We start from the raw sequence: 25014 nt of genomic DNA, 5'->3' as shown, positions 1-25014 counted from the left end.
AAAGACAACAAAATTGAGGTCTTCTACAGTTAATTAACTTGGCCAAGCTACATGTAAATGCTGAGTTAAGAAAAAACACGCATCTTTATGTAAATAAATATGCCTCACATATAATCTTACGTGTTTGGGCTTGCCAGAGAAACCAAACATTCAGGGGGAAAAAATAAGAGAAAGAAACGGGCAGACTGCTAAGCTCAAGAAATCTTGCAGCAAAGGCACTTCGGAGCCGAGTTGGGGCAGCGGCAGAGCAGGGATTCCACGCCCTAAGGGAACAGATGCCCCTGCGAAACCATCGCCAGTGCCGCGTCCTTGCAGCCTGATGCCCCCTCACATCGGGGACTCCGGGTCTCTCTCAGCTCCTTTGGGTTGCTCTCTCAGAGAGCTCCTGGGATCATGTCAGACGGGAGGCAAGACCAGATTGCAGCTCTAGACAGAGCAGCATGCAGAGGCTTGCATTGTGAATTTTAGCTTCAGAACTGAAAGAACAAACCAGCAATCCCGAAAGGACCCACAGACCCTCCGAAGGAAGCAGACTGCTCCTGCAGGACCCGAGAGACCCCCAAATATTGAGTGCCCCAACTGCGGAACTGAGAAAGGGAGACCCTCCTCTCCCAAACACACACCCCCACTGGAGAAGCTGAAGGTCTGTTTGCAGAAATTTCTGACTTTACCTGGAGCTGAGTCAAGTTCGTGAGTCGAGTAAAGGTGTGGGGGAGGGTAGAAGAAGCAGCAGAAAGGCCCTGGGGGCTTCCTAGGTCCCCAAGCAGCCCATTCCTGCCTGGCACCACAAGGATCCATTGGAAGGATGGCCAGAGGAGCAGGGGGTAAAACTCCACAGGGAGAAGGAATTCTCTAGTCGAACTTTGTAACAATTTGAATGAGCTGAGAAGCCTCCTGGCAAGAACTCAGGGGAGGGCACAAATCCGGAGTGCAGACGTCACAGGTGGAGGAGGGAAGAACTAAAGCCCTTTCTTTCGCAGCTGGGAGGTGGATGGCCTTGGGCAAGTTTTCAGGCCCGTCTCACCCTCCGCCTGGAAACAAACTCGGGGCTGTGGCAGGGGACACAGCGGCGGCTCTGATGCTTTCTGGAAAGCGCCCCCTCCTGGCAGGAGGCCAACCAGCACAAAAACAGAGCATTAAACCACCAAAGCTAAGGACCCTCACGGATTCCATTGCACCCTCCACCACCTCCAGCAGAACAGGTGCTGGTATCCATGGCTGAGAGACCCATAGACAGTTCACATCACAGGACTCTGTGCAGACAACACCCAGTACCAGCCTGGAGCCAGGTAGACTCCTTGGGTGGCTAGACCCAGAAGAGAGACAATTACTGCAGTTCAGCTCTCAGGAAGCCACATCCACAGGAAGAGAGGGAGAGTACTACATCAAGGGAACACCCCATGGGACGAAAAAATATGAACAACAGCCTTCAGCCCTAGACCTTCCCTCTGACAGAGCCTACCCAGAGAAGGAACCAGAAAACCAACCCTGGTAATATGACAAAACAAGGCTCTTCAACGCCCCCCAGTAAATCACACTAGTTCACCAGCAACGAATCCAAACCGAGAAGAAATCCTTGACTTACCTGAAAAAGAATCCTGGAGGTTAATTAGTAAGCTAATCAGGGAGGGACCAGAGAAAGGCGTAGCCCAATGCAAAGAAATCCAAAAAATAATACAAGAAGTAAAGGGAGAAATATTCAATGAAATAGAGAGCTTAAAGAAAAAACAATAAAAAATTCAGGAAGCTTTGGATGCACTTTTAGAAATGCATAATGCTCTGGAAAGTCTCAGCAATAGAATTGAACAAGTAGAAGAAAGAAATCCAGAGCTCAAAGACAAGGTCTTTGAATTAACCCAATCCACAACAAAGACAAAGTAAAAGGAGTAAGAAAATATAAACAAAGCCTGCAAGAAGTCTGGGATTATGTTAAATGACCAAACCTAAGAATAATCAGTGTTCCTGAGGAAGAAGACAATTCTCAAAGCTTGGAAAACATATTTGGGGGAATAATTGAAGAAAACTTCTCTGGCCTTGCTAGAGACCTAGACAGCCAAATACAAGAAGCACAAAGAACACCTGGGAAATTCATCACAAAAAGATCTTCACCTAGGCACATTGTCATCAGGTTATCCAAAGTTAAGACGAAGGAAAGAATTTTAAGAGCTGTGAGACAGCAGCACCAGTAACCCATGAAGGAAAACCTATCAGATTAACAGCAGATTTCTCAGAAGAAACCCTACAAGCTAGAAGGGATTGGGGCCATATCTTCAGCCTCTTTAAACAAAACAATTATCAGTCAAGAATTTTGTATCCAGGGAAACTAACCATCATATATGAAGGAAAGGTACAGTCGTTTTCAGACAAACAAATGCTGAGAGAATTCGCCATTATCAAGCCACCACTACAAGAACTGCTAAAAGGAGTTCTAGATCTTGAAACAAATCCTGGAACCATATCAAAATAGAACTCTTTAAAGCATAAATCACACAGGACCTATAAAACAAAAATACAAGTTAAAAGCAAAAACAAAAAACAAAACCAAAGTACACTGGCAACAAAGAGCATGATGAATGCAATGGTACCTCACATTTCAATACTAACATTGAATGTACATGTCCTAAATGCTCCACTTGAAAGATAGAGAACTGCAGAATGAATAAGAACTCATCAACAAACCATCTGCTGCCTTTAGGAGACTCACCTAACACATAAGGACTCACATAAACTTAAAGTAAAGGGGTGGAAACAGGCATTTCATGCAAATGGACACCAAAAGCAAGCAGGGGTAGCTATTCTTATATCAGACAAAAGAAACTTTAAAGCAACAGTGGTTAAAAGAGACAAAGAGGGACTTTATATAATGGCAAAAGGCCTTGTCTAACAGGAAAATATCACTATCCTAAACATATATGCACCTGACACTGGAGCTCCCAAATTTGTAAAACGATACTAACAGACCTAAGAAATGAGATGGACAGCAACACAATAATAGTGGGGGACTTCTGTACTCCACTGACAGCACTAGACAGATCATCAAGACAGAAAGTCAACAAAGAAGCAATGGATTTAAACTATACCTTAGAACAAATAGACTTAACAGATATATACAGAACATTTCATCCAACAAGCACAGAATACACATTGTATTCAACAGTGCATGGAACTTTCTCCAAGATAGACCATTAGATAGGACATAAAAGGGGCCTCAATAAATTTAAGAAAATTGAAATTATAGCAAGCACTCTCTCAGACCACAGTGGAATAAATTTGGAACTCAACTCTAAAAGGAACCTTCAAAACCATGCAAATACATGGAAATTAAATAACCTGCTCCTAAATGAGCATTGGGTCAAAAATGAAATCAATATGGAAATTTAAAAATTCTTCGAACTGAATGACAATAATGACACCACCTATCAAAATCTCTGGGATACAGCAAAGGGAGTGCTAAGAGGAAAGTTCATAGCCCTAAATGCCTTCATCAAAAAGTTTGAAAGAGTACAAACAGACAATCTAAGGTCACACCTCAAGGAACTAGAGAAACTAGAACAAACCAAACCCAAACCCGCAGACGAAAGGAAATAACCAAGATCAGAGTAGAACTAAATGAAATTGGAACAAAAAAGACAATACAAAAGATAAATAAAACAAAAGCTGGTTCTTTGAAAAGATAAATAAAATTGATAGACCATTAGCAAGATTAACCAAGAAAAGAAGAGAGAAAATCCAAATAACCTCACCAACAAATGAAACAAGAGATATTATAACCTACACCACTGAAATAAAAAAAGATTATTCGAGGCTACTGTGGACACCTTTATGCACATAAACTAGAAAACCTAGAAGAGATGGATAAATTCTTGGAAAAATACAACCCTCCTAGCTTAAATCAGGAAGAATTAGATACCCTGAACAGACCAATAACAAGCAGCAAGATTGAAATGGTAACTAAAAAATTACCAAAAAAAAAAAAAAAAAAACCTCCAGGACTAGACAGATTCACAGCAGAATTCTACCAGACATTCAAAAAAGAATTGGTACCAATCCTTTTGACACAATTCCACAAGATAGAGAAAGAAGGAATCCTCCCTAATTCATTCTATGAAGCCAGCATCACCCTAATACCAAAACAAGGAAAGGGCATAACCAAAAAAGAAAACTACAGACCAATATCCTTGATGAACATAGATGCTAAAATCCTTAACAAAATACTAGCTAACTGAATCCAACAGCATCTGAAAGGGATAATCCACCTTGATCAAATGGGTTTCATACCAGGAATGCAGGGAAGGTTTAAGATATGCAAGTCAATAAATGAGATACACCACATAAACAGAATTAAAAACAAAAAATCACATGATCATCTCAATAGATGCAGAACAAGCATTCCACGAAATGCAGCATCTCTTTATGATTAAAACTCTCAGCAAAATTGGCATACAAGGGACATACCTTCATGTAATAAAAGCCATCTATGACAAACCCACAACCAGTGTAATACTGAATGGGGAAAAGTTGAAAGCATTCCCTCTGAGAACTGGAACAAGACAAGGATGCCCACTCTCACCACTTCTCTTCAACATAGTACTGGAAGTCCTAGAGGGAGCAATCAGACAAGAGAAAGAAATAAGGGGCATCCAAATCGGTAAAGAGGAAGTCAAACTGTCACTGTTTGCTGATGATAAGATTGTTTACCTTGAAAACCCTAAGGACTCCTCCAGAAAGCTCCTAGAACTGATAAAAGAATTCAGCAAAGTTTCCAGATACAAGATTAATGTACACAAATCAGTAGCTCTTCTACACACAAACAGTGATCAAGTGGAGAATCAAATCAAGAACTCAACCCCTATTATAATAGCTGAAAAAAAAATACGTAGGAATATGCCTAACAAAGGAGTCAAAAGACCTCTACAAGGAAAACTACAAAACACTGCTGAAAGAAATCAAAGACTTTTGGGCTTGGTGGCTCATGCCTATAATCCCAGCACTTTGAGAGGCCGAGGCGGGTGGATCACGAGGTCAGGAGTTTAAGACCAGCCTGACCAACATGGTGAAACCCCATCTCTACTAAAAATACAAAAAGTAGCTGAGTGTGGTAGCACACGCCTGTAGTCCCAGCTACTCAGGAGGCTGAGGCAAGAGAATTGCTTGAACCCAGGAGATGGAGGAGTTGCAGTGAGCCTGAGATTGCTCCACTGCACTCCAGCCTGGGTGACAGAGCAAGACTCTGTCTCCAAAAAAAAAAAAAAAAAAAGAAGAAGAAGAAAAGAAAGAAATCAAAGACTACACAAACAAATGGAAAAACATCCCATGCTCATGGATGGGTAGAATTAATATTGTAAAAATGACCATACTGCCAAAAGCAATGTACAAATTCAATGCAATCCCCATCAGAATACCACTGTTATTCTTCACAGAATTAGAAAAAAAAATTCTAAAATTCATATGGAACCAAAAATGAGCCTGCATAGCCAAAGTAAGACTAAGAAAAAAGAACAAATCTGGAGACATCACACTACCTGATTTCAAACTATACTATAAGGCCATAGTCACCAAAACAGCATGGTATTGGTATAAAAATGGGCACATAGACCAATGGAACGGAATAGAGAACCCATAAATAAACCTAAGTAGTTACAGACAACTGAACTTCAACAAAGCAAGCAAAAACATAAAGTGGGGAAAGGACACCCTTTTCAACAAATTGTGCTGGGATAATTGGCTAGCCACTTGTAAAAGAATGAAACTGGATCCTCATCTCTCACCTTATACAAAAATCAACTCAAGATGGATTAAGGACTTAAACCTAAGACCTGAAACTATAAAAATTCTAGAAGGTAACATTGGAAAAACTCTTCTAGACATTAGCTTAGGCAAGGATTTCATGACCAAGAACCCAAAAGCAAATGCAATAAAAACAAAGATAAATAGCTGGGACCTAATTATACTAAAGAGCTTTTGCATGGCAAAAGGAACAGTCAGCAGAGTAAACAGACAATCCACAGAGTGGGAGGAAAACTTCACAGTCTATACATCTGACAAAGGACTAATATCCAGAATCTACAATGAACTCAAACAGATCAATAAGAAAAAAAACAAACATCACATCCAAAAGTGGGCTAAGAATATGAATAGACAATTCTCAAAAGAAGATATACAAATGGCCAACAAATATATGAAAAAATGCTCAACATCACTAATGATCAGAGAAATGCAAATCAAAACCACAATGTGATACCACCTTACTCCTGCAAGAATGGCCATAATAAGAAAATCAAAAACCAGTAGATGTTGGTGTAGATGCGGTGAACAGGGAACACTTCTACATTGCTGGTGAGAATGTAAACTAGTACAGCCACTATGGAAAACAGTGTGGAGATTCCTTAAAGAACTAAAAGTAGAACTACCATTTGATCCAGAAATTCCACTGCTGGGTATCTACCCAGAGGAAAATAAGTCATTATTTGAAAAACATACTTGCACGTGCATGTTTATAGCAGCACAATTCACAACAGCAAAATCGTGCAACCAACCAAAATGCCCATCAATCAACAAGTGGCTAAAGAAACTGTGAGATATATATATGATGGAATACTATGCAGCCATAAAAAGGAATGAATTAACAGCATTTGCAGTGACTTAGATGAGATTGGAGACTATTATTCTAAGTGAAGTAACTCAGCAATGGAAAACCAAACATTGTATGTTCTCACTGATAGGTGGGAACTAAGTTATGAGGATGCAAAGGCATAAGAATGATGCAATGGACTTTGGGGACTCGGGGGGAAGGGGGGGGCAAGGGATTAAAAGACTACAAATATAGTAGAGTGTGTACTGCTCAGGCGATATGTGCACCAAAATCTCAAAAATCACCACTACAGAAGTTATTCATGTAACCAAATACCACTGTACCCCAATAACTTACGAAAATAATAATAATAATTTTTTAAAAAGAAATAAAAGAAACGAGTGACAACATGACCTGTAGGAAAGAAATCAGTGATGATCAGTGATGGTCTCTTAACAACTGGGTCTCAGTTATATTTACTCAGTTTTCTCCATTTATTGATGGCTTGGTGAAGCTGAAGTTTCCAGATTCTGCTCGGCTTCACAGGGCAAGTAGCCAGCAGTAAGTGTGAGAAGAGAGTGAGCTGGGAAAGTAGAGGAATGGAAATCTCTATCAGTTGCCAATCATCAAGTCCTGCCCTCAAGAATAGTTATAGAAAGTGAACCACAGGAGGAATGAATCCACAGGTAGCAAACAGCAAAATACTCCTACATACCTAATAGGATACAAGACACTATCTCTTGGTGTGAAGCGCAGAGAGATAAAGTGACTGGGCTCTGTTTCACAGAGAAACAAATGAGTTCATGCATAGTGTTTGTTCAGCCCAAAAGCCAGAAATTGTCATTATGTATTTCTGAAAATTGTCAGTTTGAATCAAAGAGAAGAGGGTTTCCAGCTGTATTAGTCCATTTTCATACTGCTATAAAGAACTACCTCAGACTGGGTAATCTATGAAGAAAAGAGTTTTAATGGACTCACATTTCTGCAGGCTTAACAGGAAGCATGATTGGAAGGCCTCAGGAAACTTACAATCATGGCGGAGGGCAAAGGGGAAGCAAACACGTCTTTAGCATGGTGGAGCAGGAGAGAGAGAGAAGAGTGGGAAGTGCCACACTTTTAAACCATCAAATCTCATGAGAACTCATTCACCATCATGAGAACAGCATGGGGGAAACTGCTCTCATAATCCAATGACCTCCCACCAGGTTCCTCCCTACACATGTGGTTGCAATTCAAAATGAGATTTGAGTGGAGACACAAAGCCAAACCCTATCACCAGCTAATATATGCAATGGCCTTTGGGTGGGTAAAATTAAGGGAAATGATAGGATCAAGTATGAAGTGTAATGTCTGCTGAGTCATAAGTGAATCATATTACTATTACTTTTGTCATTAGGACTTGAGGTCCTGTACTTCTTTACCATCAACAGGAGCCAAATGGGTCCCACCACCCTACCCCTGCCCTCACCTTCTTTTCTCTGCGCTTCCAGGGCTCTGAAGATAAAGGGAAGCATTGCTCCCAGAAACATAACTGCATTTGGGACCTCTGCTCTTGAATTTGCCTGGCAGCTGGGCTTACTTGGAGTGAGAAGCACAGTTCTTCACAGTTCTGCTGTCACCCTGCTTGACTTTCCAATTTTCCCTCTCAACCCTGGAACAGGTTGAAGCAAGAGTTCAAAGCTATTGCTGATATAGAAAAAATGGCCCTTGTGCTCACTATGAAGTGACAGTGGGTGGATGCCTGGGAAAGACAGGCATGCTGGCTCTTGGGAGGCCTAGGAGGGTTATGTTCATCATCCCCCTGGTGAATTTACCCTTGGAAGTTTGATTTTGCCATGGGCCTGAGAGAAGTCTCAATCCATCAATCAGTAGACATTCACTGAGTGCCTACCACATGGCAGGCACTGACATTACCTAAGTTCAGGAGGTGAATGTGTTCAATCAGGATGGCAGTTGCTTAACTTATAATGAGCAAAAGCTGTCACAGGAACTAGAATAATCAAAGTCCATCCGATCAGCATACTCTCTCCATGTGGCCAAACTACACAGGAAACCCAATTATAATTAGAGTGTCTCTATATGATCATATAATGAAAAGTATCTAAGAACCGAGGTCCGGTACTTGAAAACTATATGATCAGAATATTCTCTGCAGGTGAGCAGGTTGACATGAGAAATTAAATCATGATTAGAAGGTGTTTGGTGAGAACAGATTCAGAAAAACAGCAGTTGGAGTCATTACATGCTCAATGACATAGGATAAAGCGGTCAGAAATTATCTCATAACTTAGCCAGTGGGATGAAAGAACCCCAAAAGCAGAGGCTCTCTCTAGGCTGGGCAGCAAGCAAGAAGTACTGGGCAACACCCATGTTTGCTTTTCAACTCTTCTCTTTCCAGTACTGTGTGGCTCCCTAGTGAGCGCCAGGCACCATGCTAAGCACATTCCATGCATTATCTCATTTAATCCTTGTCTATGTCCCTACTTAGAGAAGCTTTCCCCAATTTCTCATGAGCCACAGGACTGCTATATTTTCTCTTGTCACCATCTAATGTTCTAGTTTGTATTAATTTGTTGACTAGTCATCGATGGCTTCCTCCAAAGGATACAGGTCCCAGAAGGGCAGCAGCTTTATTTTCTACATAGATATAGCCCAATGCCTAAAATGGTACCTGGTACATAGTAGGAGTTTAGTATATAATACGTTTGATACAGGAAAAAATAAATTAGTGGGTGGATAGTTGAGTAAATAGATGGATGTATTAATTTACAAATAACCTGAGAGGTAGATAATAGCATCCTGTTCAGCAGATTGAAAAATCAAGGCTATGATGCTTATGTTACATCCAAGGTCAGCCAACTAACAAATGAAGAGCAGGGATATGACTCAATTCTTATTGAGTCTAGTTGCTCTTAATTGCTGCTCTATTTCTTTGGGAAGGTTGACATATCCAGGAGGTTTTCATCTAAAACTAGACCCCTTAGAACTCTGAAGTCAGAGCAACTTTCCCTCTGTCAGTCCTACTCACTACTTTTGTAACCTTGACCAGAGAAGTTGCTTAATCTTTTGGGGCCTGCATTCTCATATACCTAAAGTAGGAATAAAAATACCTGCTTAGAGACTTGCTCAGTCCATCAAATAAGAGATTATACACAACCTTCCCACTTCAAGGATGGCTGCAAGGACAAAAAAGAAAAATGACATAATAAATATAAAGGTCCCTGCAGACTGTAATACTAGGATGAGTTATTACTACAAAGGCTCAGGGAAAAGAGGAGAGATGGAATCTTGGTTGGTCATGTCATCATGGTCTATTTTAGATTTTGAGTTTTTAGAAGGCAAGACCACAGTTGTTTAATTGAGTGTATACAGAACATTCCACTTATTCAGGGAGACATTATACTAGGGAAAGGGGTGGGTTCATGGTGTTCAAAAATTCATACTCACAGTTATTATTAAAAAGAAAGGATTCTCTATGTGCTTTTATTCAGCCCATGGCTTTAAATATCATCCATGTGCCTATGTCTTCCAAATGTATTTTTCCAGCCCAGTCTGGTCCCTCGACATTCAGATCCTTATGGTGGTGCCCTCACCCTATATCCAAATGCCAACTTGGTCTGTACTCTAGTCAGATTAGAGATATCCCATACTTGGCATGACTGAAATGGAACTTTAACTTGTTTCTTATCTTTATTTCAGTAAATCACACCACCACGGTGCATCATTTTCCTAAATCAAATTCCTAAGAATCATCCTTGATTTTTCCCTTCCTTTTGTCCCTTGCCACCCCAGATTATCCTGCAAAAACTGTCTATGTTATCTACAAAAGTATCTGCCACATGTCATACTAATTGTCAATATCCTAGAGCACCATTCATCTTCCTTCACCTGTGGTGTTGCTGCAATTGCCTCCTTCCTGGCTGCCCTGATTATATCCATTCTCCCTGTCTCCAAAAGCATTGTGCGCACAGCAGACACAGATCTTTCATAAATGTAAGTCTGGTCATGCGCTCCTCTACCTAAAACCATTCGATGGTTTTTCACTGCACTCACAACTAGAGTTCCTGACCATGACTTGCAGGCTAAGCTCGAGCTGATTCTCACAGCCTGATTGTGATCAGCAATGGTGAATGGAGGGGTTGTGCCTTTGGTTGGGATAGAACTGATTATCACAGAGGACAACACCTTTTGCTGGCCCCATGGACTGACTTCTGATGTCAACACTGTGAATCTCACAGGGCTTTCTCCACCATATCTTTTCATAATCGTCACCAACCATTAGAGAGTTCTCCTTTTGGAGAAAGTGTTTAGAGGAGGCAAGGTGTCCCCTGCTCCCAGATATACTTCCACCTGAGACCCTGGGGGTCTGTACCCTGCCTGCCTCTCCAATGTCCTTCCAGACCACTCCTCCCCCAGGGCTCACTCGCCTGCTGCCTCCCATGTAGTCTTTGAGTGTATAAGCTTATTCCAATCTTAGAAATTTTACTAGATGTTTTCTTTGCCTGAATGCTTCCCTCTGATTTTTCATAGGGCTAAATCCTTCTTCTTTAGATTGTACTTCAAATATAACCTTCTCCTTCAGATCTTTGCTGATCACCTTGTCTACATGAAGCTCCCCAGTTGTTCTCTATCACAATCACAATGCTGTTTTCCCCCCACAGATCTTATGAAAATCTGTTATCTTTTTAATTTATGTTTGTCCAGATTTATTGTGTGACTCCACACTCTAAAAGCTAAGGTCCAAGGAGCAGGGCCCAATCTATATATATATATATTTTTTTTTTTTTTTTGAGACGGAATCTCACTCTTGTCACCCAGGCTAGACTGTAGTGGCAATATCTCGGCTCACTGCAACCTCCACCTCCCGGGTTCAAGCAATTCTCTTGCCTCAGCCTCCTGAGTAGCTGGGACTACAGGTGCCCACCACCATGCCCAGCTAATTTTTGTATTTTTAGTAGAGACGGGTTTTCACCATGTTGGCCAGGCTGGTCTCGAACTCCTGACCTCCGGTGATCTGCCTGCCTTGGCCTCCAAAAGTGCTGGGATTACAGGCGTGAGCCATCACGCCCGGCCCAATCTACCTTTTTGAACAATGTCCTCCTAGTATCCAGCGAAATGACTGGCACATGTTAAGTGAGCAATAAATACTTGTTATCCACGACAACACATCATATGATAAATGTCAGTGATTGGCATTAGCTGCTTATTAAAAAGCATTACTAACCGTTGTTAAGATTTCACCTTACGTTTTTCATATTTTAATGACCATAAACACCCCCTCTATCTTTTTTGTGTGAATTCCTTGCCCTTGCCTCTTCACATTCATATGGCATAGGACCCATTGAAAAAGAAAAGGCAATTTATTTGAGAATATATATGTCAAATTCACTTTCAGAAAGTTCGTGCATATTGTATGCATCAAAATAAGTGTAGAGGCCATTTTCATTTTCTTCCGTATATCAAGGTATTTTTAAAACTTATATTTAGAAGAATATGGAATCACAAATCTATGGCATTCAATATTCTTCACATATTGAAGCCAATCAAGCAGCCCTGGGAATCTACACTCTGAACACACCACATTCTTCACTTTTTCCTAAACATCTCAAAGCATGTTCACTTATCTATGAGTTTGCTTATGTGTTCCCTCCCTGATACATCTGCTGTCAATATCAGATTGCTCCTTCAAGACCCATTTCCAATACTGACGCTTCTATGCATTGATGCTTCCCTGGTTCCTCTGTCCCAGGGAGAACTGGCTAACCTGAGGAGACTTCATCTGTTCTGTTTGAGGAAGATTCCGAGTATGGTACGACAGAAACCTCAGAAAATGCAAATGGGAATATATGACAATGTCCAAAGGACAACTAATGTCCTATTTTTTTGTACTTTTTAGTGTTTCTTAGATCTCTTATGGCAATCAGCTGTTCACCTTGTCATGTAGCAAGGAAATATTTTACTATTAACCTAAATTATTTTCCTTCCTGATAATTCATTACTTTTTGCTTGTTAAAACTAAACTCATGGCAGAGACCATGGCCTCAGGCAATGGGCATGACAATTATAGCAGGACAGAAAGCAAATGATGGGAAATTCTTGCTGAAATTTCTACATTCACTTTTGAAATTCCACAGAGAGACAGTAAGTTGAGAGAAAGGACATTTGAGTTTCAAAAACCTAAGTGTATAACCAACAGATGAGCAACCAGCTTTCCTAAACTTAACCAAAAAAAGAAGAAAGCTGAAGAAGAGAGTTCAGGAGTTTAGTATAAGTCCTTTTCCACCCTGCTCCCCACACTTGCACCTCCTGCTGCCACCACCTAGCAAATGTTTCATGTGGCGGGAGCATTAGAAATTCCCAGTGAGTCCAGGGCAATTGCAGAGGAACAGAAATTTGTAGCCTGAAACTTGAAAACCAGAGTATGTCAAGAATACAAAGTCTAAGTCAGCCTTCCTGCACCCCAAGCTTCCTGTGGTCCCAGGGAGCACTGGCCAACCTGAGGAGGCTTCATCTGTTCTGTTTGAGGAAGAGTCAGAGTACGGCATGACAGAAACCTCAGCAGATGCAAATGTAGGACAATGACCAAAGGACAACCAATGTCAGAATAGAAAGTCAATGACCGGTGTCCAGATGCTCCAAGGCACTGTGCCCTTCCATTTTGGATCTTATGATGATGATGTTGTTGATCACCATGATAGTAACAGGAAGAGGAAGAGAAGCAGCAGCAGCTGCTATCATTTATCACGTGCTTATTATGTTGTCAGCACTATGCGATATATATATATCTATAATATATATATACAATTTCATTTAATTCAATACTCACAGTGATCTTCTGAGAAAGGTATTATTAAATCTACTTCATCAATGAGATATGGAGGCACAAATATATAAAACAAGTTGCTCAAGACACACTATTATTAAGTGATAGAGCTGCTCCCTGGGCTGGAGTCCCAGAGAGAAGACTAAGAGGAGCAATTCTGAAGGGGCTGCATTTAAACTTGAAGTGACTAAGAAAATCCTGGGGTTGGTTAGATTTTCTTTTGCCATCACAGAATGGAAAAAAATGCAAAAAAAAAAAAAAAAGAAACTAGCTTTAGTAATATAAAAGAAAGAAAGTTCCTTGGTGATTTTTTTTTTTTGAGACAGGGTCTTGTTCTGTCAAATATGATATATACAACAAATTTTTTTTTTTTTTTTTTTGAGATGGAGTCTCACTCTGTCACCCAGGCTGGAGTGCAGTGGCATGATCTTGGCTCACTGCAATCTCTGCCTCCTGGGCTCAAGTGGTTCTCCTGCTTCAGTCTCCCAAGTAGCTGGGACTATAGGCATGCGCCACCACGCCCGGCTAATTTTTGTATTTTTATTAGAGACAGGGTTTTGCCATGTTGGCCAGGCTGGTCTCGAACTCCTGGTCTCATGTGATCTGCCCACCTTGGCCTCCCAAAGTGCTGGGGTTACAGGCATGAGCCACCATGCCCGGCCAACAAATTGTATTTTATTTGACTAATAATTGTGGCTTTTGGTTGAAAGCCCCTTTCTACTACCTATTCTAGTTTCAGCTGGCCCTTCTACTGCTTTATATATATATATAGTGGGCACTAAATAGGTAGATATAATAAGCCTATTTAAATGAACTTTTTGCAATAATGGCATTTTCCTGGCAACTCCCTTCCCCAAGTAGCCCCTGTTTTGTAAAGTGATTTTCAAATCTTTTATACAACTCTCAAAGTGTTTTTGTGTTGAAGAATGAGAAATCCACTTGAACCCTGAAAACCTCATGTTCCTTCTTTTACAGGCATCTAATAAATTACCACTGGAAAATATTTTCGATTTATCCTATTTTTCTGTCTCTATTCAAGTAGCGAAAATGTCTCAACCCCTAGTTTACTGAAAAAAATTATGGCATATTGCACATTTAGGAGAAAATGACATCAGAGTTAAAGTTTAAGTCCATCAATCATCTCATTGTCTTTGGGCCAACTCATCATTTCCACCTGTGTGACTTTTCTCTTGTAGGTCATGCCCTATTCATTTCATCCTTCATTACTTCCTTCCTTCATAAATATACAGACGTTTATTGATAACTAATAAGTGCCAGGCACTGTGCAATGGATAAAGTAGTAAATAACACACATACTCTGCCATGGAAGAGCCAACAGTCTATAGGAGGAAATCAAGGCCTAAACAGTCCATTTCAATATCGAGTAGCAAACTGACCCCATCAAAGTGATGAGGTCGGTGCATGCAGATTTCTCAGCCCCTCAAAAAAGAGCAACAAACTGAAATTGTCAGAGGGCTGGAAAAGGTCACAGGAAACTTTCTGAAGAAAGTCCTAACTTGACAGAACTGTGATGGCAAAGTCATTACCCAGGCAGTAGTGGAAGGGAAAGAGTTCCAGGTGAAAGCCTGGAGGTTAGAAGGTCATGGTTTACTAGAAGAAACAAGATTCAGCACAGCTGCAGGAGTGGGTCAGTATGGTGTGATGAGAGATGAGACTTCCCCCTTGTCTAGATTCACTCTAGGTTCTTGGGAATCATTCAAATAAAGACTTCTCCATGAAGCCCTCTCCATCTCAGCTCTCAATGACCTCTCAATTATCCTCTGAACCTTCTAAAGCTTTATGCACTTCCTTATAAAGCCTCCTTCAGACATCTGTGTTCACCTCCTGGTTTAGCAGAGAAGGTTATAGCTATCTTATCATGTTCTTTCGAAGTGCTGGTTGCACACAAATAAAAGAAATAAAAAGCAGATCATTACAATTCCTTCCCACCCCATCTCCATCACAATACCTTCCTTCCCTTCTCCCTTAAATGCCAGAAAATTCAAATGCTCGTGGTATAGATTTAGAGTTTCTTAACTTTCGTGGTACAAGGTGCTGATGAATCCCATGCAACCCCTTTCATAAATATGGGTATTTCACTCGATGCAGAACATTTATAATATATGTATATTTTATATTAGAATGCACATATCACAGAGACTCTATTTTATTAACGATCCTTATACCACCAGTGAGAATAATAATGATGTTACTCATTATGATTTATTTTAAAAATAAGCTACTTTTTCATGAGGAAGTCGCATAAATTCTGGAGTTCATTTTACCAAAGATTTCATAGAACTTATAAATGAGTGTCCCAAAGGATTTGAGTGATTTCCTCTCTTTTGACCAAAAGCAGATAATTTTCATCCTTTTGCATCAAAATAATAACGCTATGTATGGTCTAACATTTCTATACAAACATGCATGTTCAATTTTTTTCCTAAGCCAAGAAATTTTAAAAATGGTCATATCTTAATTTAAAAAATAGTTACACTTTACTTTCAAATGCATACTATATCTCCTCCTACAGCATATGTTTTCCCACTTACCACACGGAAAAGAAACTTAACAACCCATGGATTCTAACCCAGCTCACAAGGAAATTTCCTATCTATAATCCTTTATCTTGAAAAACCCTTAATTGAACTGTTAAACCTTATGAGTTGGTCTTTTATTAAGCCAATATGGATCAAAAATCAGAATAAATGTCCATTTTAAATGAGCTTACCCTTGTGATTTATGAGAAGGTAGCACTTGTATTAAACAATTTTCACAGATGATTGTGGTAGCCGTCCTAGTCTGCTCACTTCAAGCTGACAGTGCTATTTTCCTCTAATCAAAAGATATCTCCCTCACAATTTGAAAGAGCCTCTGGGGATTTTCTTTTAGGTATGGCATTTTGCACTATCTGATTCAACCTATGTCTTTCCTGTCTATTGACTGTCATGGGGTCTGAGTTTTTCTCTAGACCCGGCTGATCCCTGCCATTCAACCTTCTTTACATAGTGAGGAATGGCATATGGCCACAATGAGGATGACAAAGCCTCTGTATAGGAAGAAATCACAAGCCAATCTGGGGTGGACCATCATTCCTTGGAGTTTAAAATAAGAGGTCATTATAATAGGAAGGAATGGGTTAGAAGAAAATAAAAATGAGGAAAGCGATTTAAACACACAGAAGGATAGTTTAAAATGGAAGTAATCCTGAGGTCATCAAATTAATATTTCCTTCATTTTGAAAAGAAATCATCTGTCATTTGGGTGGTAGGAAGAAGATGGACCACGTCCTTCATTCATGCACCATTCATTTTGAAATGAAATTAATATTTTCATTTTAATGATTAAAATAATAATGATAACAGCAAGCTAAGCAGCCAGGTGCGATGGCTCACACCTGTAATCTCAGCACCTTGGGAGGCCGAGGCGGGTGGATCACTTGAGGTCAGGAGTTCGAGACCAGCATGGCCGACATGGTGAAACCCCCATTTCTACTAAAAATACAAAAATTAGCTGGGCGTGGTGGCACATGCCTGTAGTCCCAGCTACTCAGGAGGCTAAGGCAGGAGAATCATTTGAACCCAGGAGGTGGAGGTTGCAGTGAGCAGAGATTGTGCCACTACACTCCAGCCTCAGCGACAGAGTGAGACTTTGTCTCAAAAAATAAACAAACAAAAAAACAACCTGAGGGATGGTAAATGACTTGCTCTGGGTCCCTCAGATGGGTGGCAATGCTGAGATAGGAATAATTTTGCTCCCAGTACAGGGTTATGTTAATTTTCCAATAATTTTATATGCTTTGAAAGTATTTTCTATTTTCCAATGAGCAATAAAGAAAGATATTAAATGGGAATTACCATCTTGGTTATTTCTGAAATAATTTCTAGTATGTTGCAAAAAAAAGAGAGATTGAACAATTCATTCTTGCAATGCTTTGTGGAGAGAAGGAGCTTAAATGCTGTATTTTAACACAAAAGATTGCCCAAAGAGGCATTGCATTATACAGTAAGTGCCACGAGAAGATTAACTACCATACAGGCTGCACCTCTGGCAGAGAAACTCAATGATTTCTATATACAGCTCATAAATGAAAGTGTTCATTTATTCATAATATTCTAACATGTTCCGTACTGTTTTTCTAAGACAAGCAATGCATGGCCTTTTAGTTTTATGCCATTACTTAAAATATTTGGTGAAAATTGTTCATCAATCTCTGATTCTATTATTATACTCAAGAGTAGGTTAACTACTATCTCCTGCGGTCATTTTTAGCAGGAAATATTTAATAAATTGCTACCAGAGCATGATATCTGGCAGGGAAGACATGACTTAGAGTTTCTAAAAGATGACTAATGTGAATTATTTCCAGAACATAAGATGGCAATAACAACAAAAAATGACAGAGCTTGCCAAGTTAAACTCATTTTACCAGCAAGGTACTTATTTTCAGAGAATGATCTCTTTTTAAAGTTCTTTGCAATACAAGAAGCAGAAAGCCATTAACCGCAGATGCTTTAACACAAACAGAGTTGCAGGGAGGGGTCATGTTTTCAATAGTCAAATATGATAAGAAAGTAAAATTTTAAATGTGTTGTTTGATAAAATTCCACCTGCATGGCCAACCAAGCTTCATGTGGAATGAAACATGGTCCTCTCACTGGTTTGAAATACTAAACTTGAACTTTAGTCAGCTCACAAGTTTCTTCTTGTCAAAAGGAAGAAAAATCTTTGCATTTAGACAATGGCTATAATTCTTGTACCACTCCACTAATCCTTACTCTATTATTGAGTAATGCCTTATATTAAAATCTAATCATTCTCACAGACTCTGTGGAATTCCTATTTATCTATTTTGACCAATTAGCATTTCCCCATGAGCTGCTCCAGTTCCACAAAACCAAACTAAGCATTTGAGTGGAGTCTGATTTTATGTTATCTTACTGTTTTGTTCAACTAAAGTCTAAAAATCTTTCCTATTAAATCCTCAAAAACAAGAAGAAATGGTTGAAATGTGGGTTGCTACTTTTACGTTTCTCTTTATTGTACCTCAGAACTTAGCTCTGCCCCTGAACTACTGGATCTGCCCTGATAAATCATACCCTCTTTTCATTTGGAAATGGCTCAAGGACCTCAGTACTTACTTAATCCCATAGGTGGCTACATGTTATGAAATACATATTCTCACAGGATTGACAAAATAGGTGCTATCTTAAAAGTAAAAATTCATGATGATGCAATTCTGCAAAGACTCTGAGTCAAAAATACCAAGACTTTTGGAAGGGCTATTCAGAAGAATGGCCACCAATCTATCACCTTGGGAATCACAAAAATGGCCAATGATAAGGTACAAAATAATGTCTAAACTTCTTAGTCCCCAAAGCCACTCTACGATCTCTAGTAATAGAAAAGAAGCATGTTGGCAACTGAACAGGAGTCCTTGTAACTCTGTTTTTATTCCATTACACACCTCATGTAACATTCAAATTTACATAGAAGTCGTCACGATGAAACTCTGATTACTTTAAATGAGAACAAAAAATGTAATTGAATGGCCATAAGAAAGGCAATGTCCTTATCATCACAGGAAAATGATATAACACCTGCAATCTACTGGCCATTCTATCTCCCCAGCTCTATGTCCAATATGAAAATGAGCACTGGTTCATACACCTGAAGCCCCAAACAAATTAGGCCACACCTAATGCAGATGATGCAAATGATCTAAAATGAATTGAAAATATGTTATCTTCTCCTCCAATCCCATTTTATTTGGTCTTCACCAAAGAGCTACAATGTCAGGCCTAAATTGTCTGGGTTGCCTGTTCAAAGACTTCAGCAGGATGGGGGTGATCTTTTCTGAGGAGCACTGTTTTCTCACCTGTCACTAGGCCCCCCTGTTTTTGAATAGCAATTTATACTTTGTCAATCCCTTCTGTATGTTTCTGAGCACTAAAACAATGCCCTAAGGTAGGTAGTAAGAGAGATAAAAATTATCCACAAATTACATATGAACACTTGGCTAGAAGAGTTTACATGAGCCATCTTGAAGTCAAACTTTAAACCAAGAGTACAAGACCCAAGTAAATTTGAGCTTTAAACATAGAGTACAAGACCCAAGTGTACACTTGCCTGTACCTTGGTAAGAAGATTGGAGTGGACGTTTTCACTTCATTCCCAAAGACTTGAGAGCGTCCTCAAACATTACATTGCAACTGTATTGAACTGAGGTGGCAGCCTGAGTTTGTGACTTTTCTTTCTCCTAAAAATGGACAGCAGAATGTACATGCTCCTTTGTGGTACGCTGGGGAGTATCATGTGATGAGTTTTATTCAAATGAAAATTTTTCAAAGACTGAAAGTTTCCTCCTATTTTGTCTTTAATATAAGTATCATTGCCCCATTTTCAGCCTTTTTACTGCTCTGAAATCATCAATATGTTCTATGGTTATGATATCATCACTCATCTTATCTCCCTAGTCATTTAAATGCCAATATGTAGTTGGTTCGCACTAATCTCATGACCAAAATATCAACAAACTTACTGACCTTGAAAACAACTCTGATAAAATCATTAAAACCAGATACTGTTTTCTGGGGGAACTGGAGGCCTGCAGCAGGCTTCACACCTCTGGATGTTTACTGACTCCTGAATTCACAATGGCTAACTCCAGTGTCTCACCTCACAGGTAGTGGCCAATCAAGGTTATACAACAGTGTAATTCAGCATCTAAACATTGGATAACTTTATTTTTCTCTCAATTTTGTGCTTTCACAATATTCCAACAAGTCATGATATAGGTCGGGTATTCTATCAGGACAGTCCCTTTCCTTGAGGAAAGGGACTTCATCGTTTCTTGTTTAGTTAATGAGAGGAGAAGGAAGCAGCAGTAAAATCCTCACCAAACTGTCACCAAGGTAAGAATGATACTACTCCAAAGAACCCTGGGCTTACAGACTTGATACTTTATTTATATTTCTTGAACAATCATGTAGAGAACTCTTTGCTCTCTACCTAATTTTTCCCTTTTGGTCAATTGGAAACACTGTCACTGCAAAGGGAAATGGTGATATACAATGCTAAAGCCATCACCCATGATATTCTCATACACTTTTTTTATGAGACCAGGAGGAAGGCACAGGAAGCAGGGAATAGCGTGCCAGTTACTTGGAGGACTTGACCTTGACTGTCCCCACGGGTTCCATGGTGCATCCGTGACTTCAGGGGCAGGGCTTCCCTTTCCACTCTGACCATAAAACATCATAGGTTAAGTAAAAATAAGATTCCTGCATTGGTTAAAAAAGAATAATTTCAGTTGTCAATATCTGCTTAACAAATTGTCCCAAAATGCGGTGGCTTAAAACAACATTTTATTTTCTCACATTTCTGCAGGTCTGGAATTCAGATGATGCACAGCAGGAATCCTCAAGGTGGGCTCTTTGCTCCCAAGTGTGGTGCCTCTGCTGGGATGGCTCTCCGAGGGTCATCTGTCTGGAGCCCCAATTTTCCTCCAATGGATGGACTCCTTGACTCTCCTCTATGTGATGTCAGGGCCTCTGCTTCTTTGCATGGTCCCTCTGTGTGGTCTTTCCACATGGTCTGTTGCAGCAGGGTAGATAGGCTTCTCACAGGGCAGCTCAAAGCTCTGAGAGTGCTAAATCAGAAGCTGCTACACAACCTTAAGGCTGAGCTCCAGAACCTGCACAGCATCACTTCTGCCACATTCTGTTGGTTTAAGCAAGTCACAGGCTCAGCCCAAGGGGATAAAACTGCATAGGGCATGAACCTTGGGAGGTGCAGTTCATGGGGGCCACCAAGGCAGCTAGCTGCCACAGTAAAGGCAAGGGAGTTGGGGTCCTTGAGTGTCCTTTGCCTGGTGCACCTGCTATGAGCAATGCACTCCTTCCCTGACCACCCCTCACCCTTCTTTCCCTTGGCCACATGTGTGCTCCCTGCTCAGTGGCAGGTGGAAGCCAGTTCGTCTGAGCTGATTCTGTGCATCTCTTTTTTTTTTTTTTTTTTTGAGATGGAGTCTCACTCTGTCACCCAGGCTGGAGTGCAGTGACATGATCTCAGCTCACTGCAACCTCCACCTCCCAGGTTCCAGCGATTCTCCTGCCTTAGCCTCCCAAGCAGCTAGGACTATAGACATGTGCCACTACACCCAGCTAATTTTTGTATTTTTAGTAGAGATGGGGTTTCACCATGCTGACTAGGCTGGTCTCCAATTCCTGACCTCAGGTGATCTGCCTGCCTCGGCCTCCCAAAGTGCTGGGATTACAGGCATGAGCCACTGCACCCAGCCTGTGCAATCTCTTTTCAACTCCACATTCAATGACCTCACTTTGGAAGCTTGAAATTGGCCATGATGGGAATATTCCTGTCATAGAAAATAGGAAAACACTCCAAATCAGAGCTTATTATGCTGTTTGCTTTATTGCTTATTTTAGATTATCAGTTTCCCAACACACCACTGTGCCCACTACACTCCCATCCTGCCATACCTTCCTTTCTCTCTCTCAATTAGGCTCATAAAGGATGCCCTGATAATCATGAAAGGTGTTTCCTTACCATGGATAGGATCATTATATAGTGAACTAGGCATAGGCTTTTTACATTTTATTTATTTATTTTTTTAAAGATAGGGCCTTGCCAGGCGGATCACAAGGTCAGGAGATTGAGACCATCCTGGCTAACATAATGAAACCTCGTCTCTACTAAAAATACAAAAAATTAGCCAGGCATGGTGGCGGGCACCTGTAGTCCCAGCTACTCGGGAGGCTGAGGCAGGAGAATGGTGTGAACCCGGGAGGCAGAGCTTGCAGTGAGCCGAGATCATGCCACTGCACTCCAGCCTGGGCTACAGAGCGAGACTCCATCTCAAAAAAAAAAAAAAAAAAAAAAGATGGGGCCTTGCTCTGTTGTCCAGGCTGGAGTGCAGTGGCACCATCATTGCTCACTGTAGCCTCAAACTCCTAGGCTCAAAGGATCCTCCTGCTTCAGCCTCCTGAGTTGTTGGGATTACAAATGTGAGCCACTGCACCCAGCTTAGATATGAACTTTGGTTTACACACTAATTCAATTTCAAATCTTAAGTCTATAATTTACTACTTGTGTGTTCTCAGGCAAGTTATTTAACCAGGTAAATCTCAGGTGAAATATATAGCTATGAGTATGCAGTAACTTGAAATACATTTTTTTTTTTTTCAGATGGAGTCTGGTTCTGTTGCCAGGCTGGAGTGCAGTGGCGTGATCTTGGCTCACTGCAACCTCCACCTCCTGGGTTCAAGTCATTCTCCTGCTTCAGCCTCCCGAGTAGCTGGGATTACAGGTGCCCGCCATCATGCTTGGCTAATTTTGTATTTTTAGTAGAGATGGGGTTTACCATGTTGGCCAGGATGGCCTCGATCTCTTGACCTCATGATCCACCTGCCTCGGCCTCCCCAAGTGCTGGGATTACAAGTGTGAGCCACCGCGCCTGGCCAAAATACATTTTTATAAGGTAAAAATGAAAATCTCAAAAGTTCAGTATTGTTAGTTCTGATCCTTCTCCTAAGGATGTTTTTTGGTTTGTTGGTTGGTTGGTTGGTTGGTTGGTTGGTTTTCCTGAGGGTTGGGTTTGAAGTGCCATAGAAGACAATGAAACTGAGGTATGGGCTGGGATTCTGGTCACCCACACAGTGGCCAGTGTTCTCTTCTCTATCCACAGCTATTCCTGGTAGTAGCAGTAGTCACCAAAGGCTCTGCCTGGGAGAGCAGGCACGGTGCCCCAGCTCTGCTGCAGAGCTACCTGGACCTGCCTTCATGGGGAGACTGCATAAGTGATGGCCACACATGTCAAAGCTGATAGGCCACTCCCCTAACACAAAACTCCACCCCACTTCCCCCCACCACCGCATGCCCAAGTTTCTATCGTTGATTCATTTCTGTGAGCCAGACAGTCTCATTGGAGTTGCCCTCTAAATTTCCTAGATGCTTTCATCCCAGAACAGTAGGAAAGAGAGCCCAAAAGATCTTGCTTATCTAGGATAAAAATTAAACATTTACAAAGAGATTACTACAATAGTCCAAAGAGACAACTTATTCTCCAAAACAAAACTACAGCCTTTAATAGCTCTGTACTCACAAATTGCATAAAAATGCATTCTAGAAACTCATTTTATTTAACATAGCTAGTAATTATCTTTTCACACTACTAGTTTAACCTTGAGGCACCAGGATAATATAAATATCCCAAAGTCATCAATTTATATGTTATATTATGCAAATAGTTAGTGGTCATTCAAAAATTTGACTTAGATTGCATCCCCATCAAGGAGATGAACCCAACGCATTTATTTTCTTCAGTACGTGTTGTTGTTGTTGCCAAATCAGGAACTGGCTCTCTTTATTTATCAGTATTAGAGCTTGCCATTCAATAGAATAGCAGATAGAAACATCTAATCATGATGAATAAGTAAGATCTGCGGCATTTAAAATTATAAACTTGTGGCTCTGATACATTGGCTGTAAAATACTGAACATAAGCCAAAACATGTCCATTGAAATGACTTGTTTTCAAGGAAGCTGCTCACATTTAACAAGATCCATGGAATACTCACAGCTAATACAGTGCAAAAAGTTAAAGTGCAATAAAACAAAGTGAAATATACAGTTTCAACTGCCCCATAAATGTAACAAGAGTTCTGGTTTTGATGATTTTGACTGGAGGTAGGGTGGGAGGGAAGATATGTTGAGTAAATTAAATTTCAGTCCCACAGGCATTTGCAAAATATATGACCAATCTGCAAATAGATGTGGTTTTTGGTTATACTCTTTAATGAAGTAGAAAAGAAAAATAGATTTTTGAATTTTAGCCCATGATATTAATCTAGCTTGCTAGAAACACAGTGGGTTTATAATCAATATTTGCATGGGCATTGCCTGTCTAAATTGACTTTTAAGTGGAATGTTCAAATGCATGACTCAAATCACTGTTAATCATTGTTAAAATTAAAGCCAGGTACTTTAGTTAGAAGGTCGTGGTGTCATATTTTTACAGCTTTTATGGAGGCACATAAGATGCAGATTCCTTTAATAAAGAAAGAGCAAAAAATTGTACAAACAGGTAAGATGAGCTTAACGTGAATAAAAATAGAATCTTGAATTTTTCACATAATTCTATATCCACAAGCTCATGAGTGAGTACAGGAAATAAAATGAAAAGCAGCAAATTGCTTCCTTCATTGTATAACATCTGTAGTAGATTACTGCCATTTGATACACAAGAAAGGAGATAGACTAATGGGTACCTTGTTAACCTAATTAAAGCTTCATGGATACACAGGTTTCTCAAGACTAAAGTTTTGAGGCTCTGTTGTGTTAATGAACACAAAAGCTGGCCTGATCACTGAAAATGTCATCACTGCCACAAGAGGTTACACTTGTCCTCAGTAAGTTCCCGAAGGTTACGTAACAAAGATGACTTCTCTTCTAATGATCATCCACACAATTTTAAAATAATGGTACTTCTGAGGCTGCTGCTGATTGATCTACTACCATTTTCAAACCTTTAGCAAACCACAGTCTTCTCTTTTTTTAATAAAGTGCCTTAGTCATATACTGCATTTAGACTCAAATTCAT

At 40.3% G+C, this 25014-nt stretch overlaps 1 protein-coding gene across 13 annotated transcripts in view; it reads right to left on the bottom strand.

Moving 5' to 3' along the window:
* The window catches only part of MACROD2 (mono-ADP ribosylhydrolase 2), a 2047165-nt gene that overhangs the window by 353660 nt on the left and 1668491 nt on the right, over positions 1–25014 (bottom strand). For 2 of the 13 annotated variants that reach the window (XM_063803026.1, XM_054674857.2), the window contains exon 1: positions 672–801. The exons of the other annotated variants lie outside the window; for them this stretch is intronic. The gene's annotated coding sequence lies outside the window, so the exon portion shown is untranslated. Of the gene's footprint in view, positions 1–671; positions 802–25014 lie in introns of those variants that run through there. 13 annotated transcript variants of the gene reach the window in all.

The sequence above is a fragment of the Pan troglodytes genome, chromosome 21, assembly GCF_028858775.2.
Source record: "Pan troglodytes isolate AG18354 chromosome 21, NHGRI_mPanTro3-v2.0_pri, whole genome shotgun sequence".
Lineage (NCBI taxonomy): Eukaryota > Metazoa > Chordata > Mammalia > Primates > Hominidae > Pan > Pan troglodytes.
The sequence above is the reverse complement of the archived record's forward strand: the minus strand, read 5'-3'. Positions and strand labels throughout refer to the sequence as shown.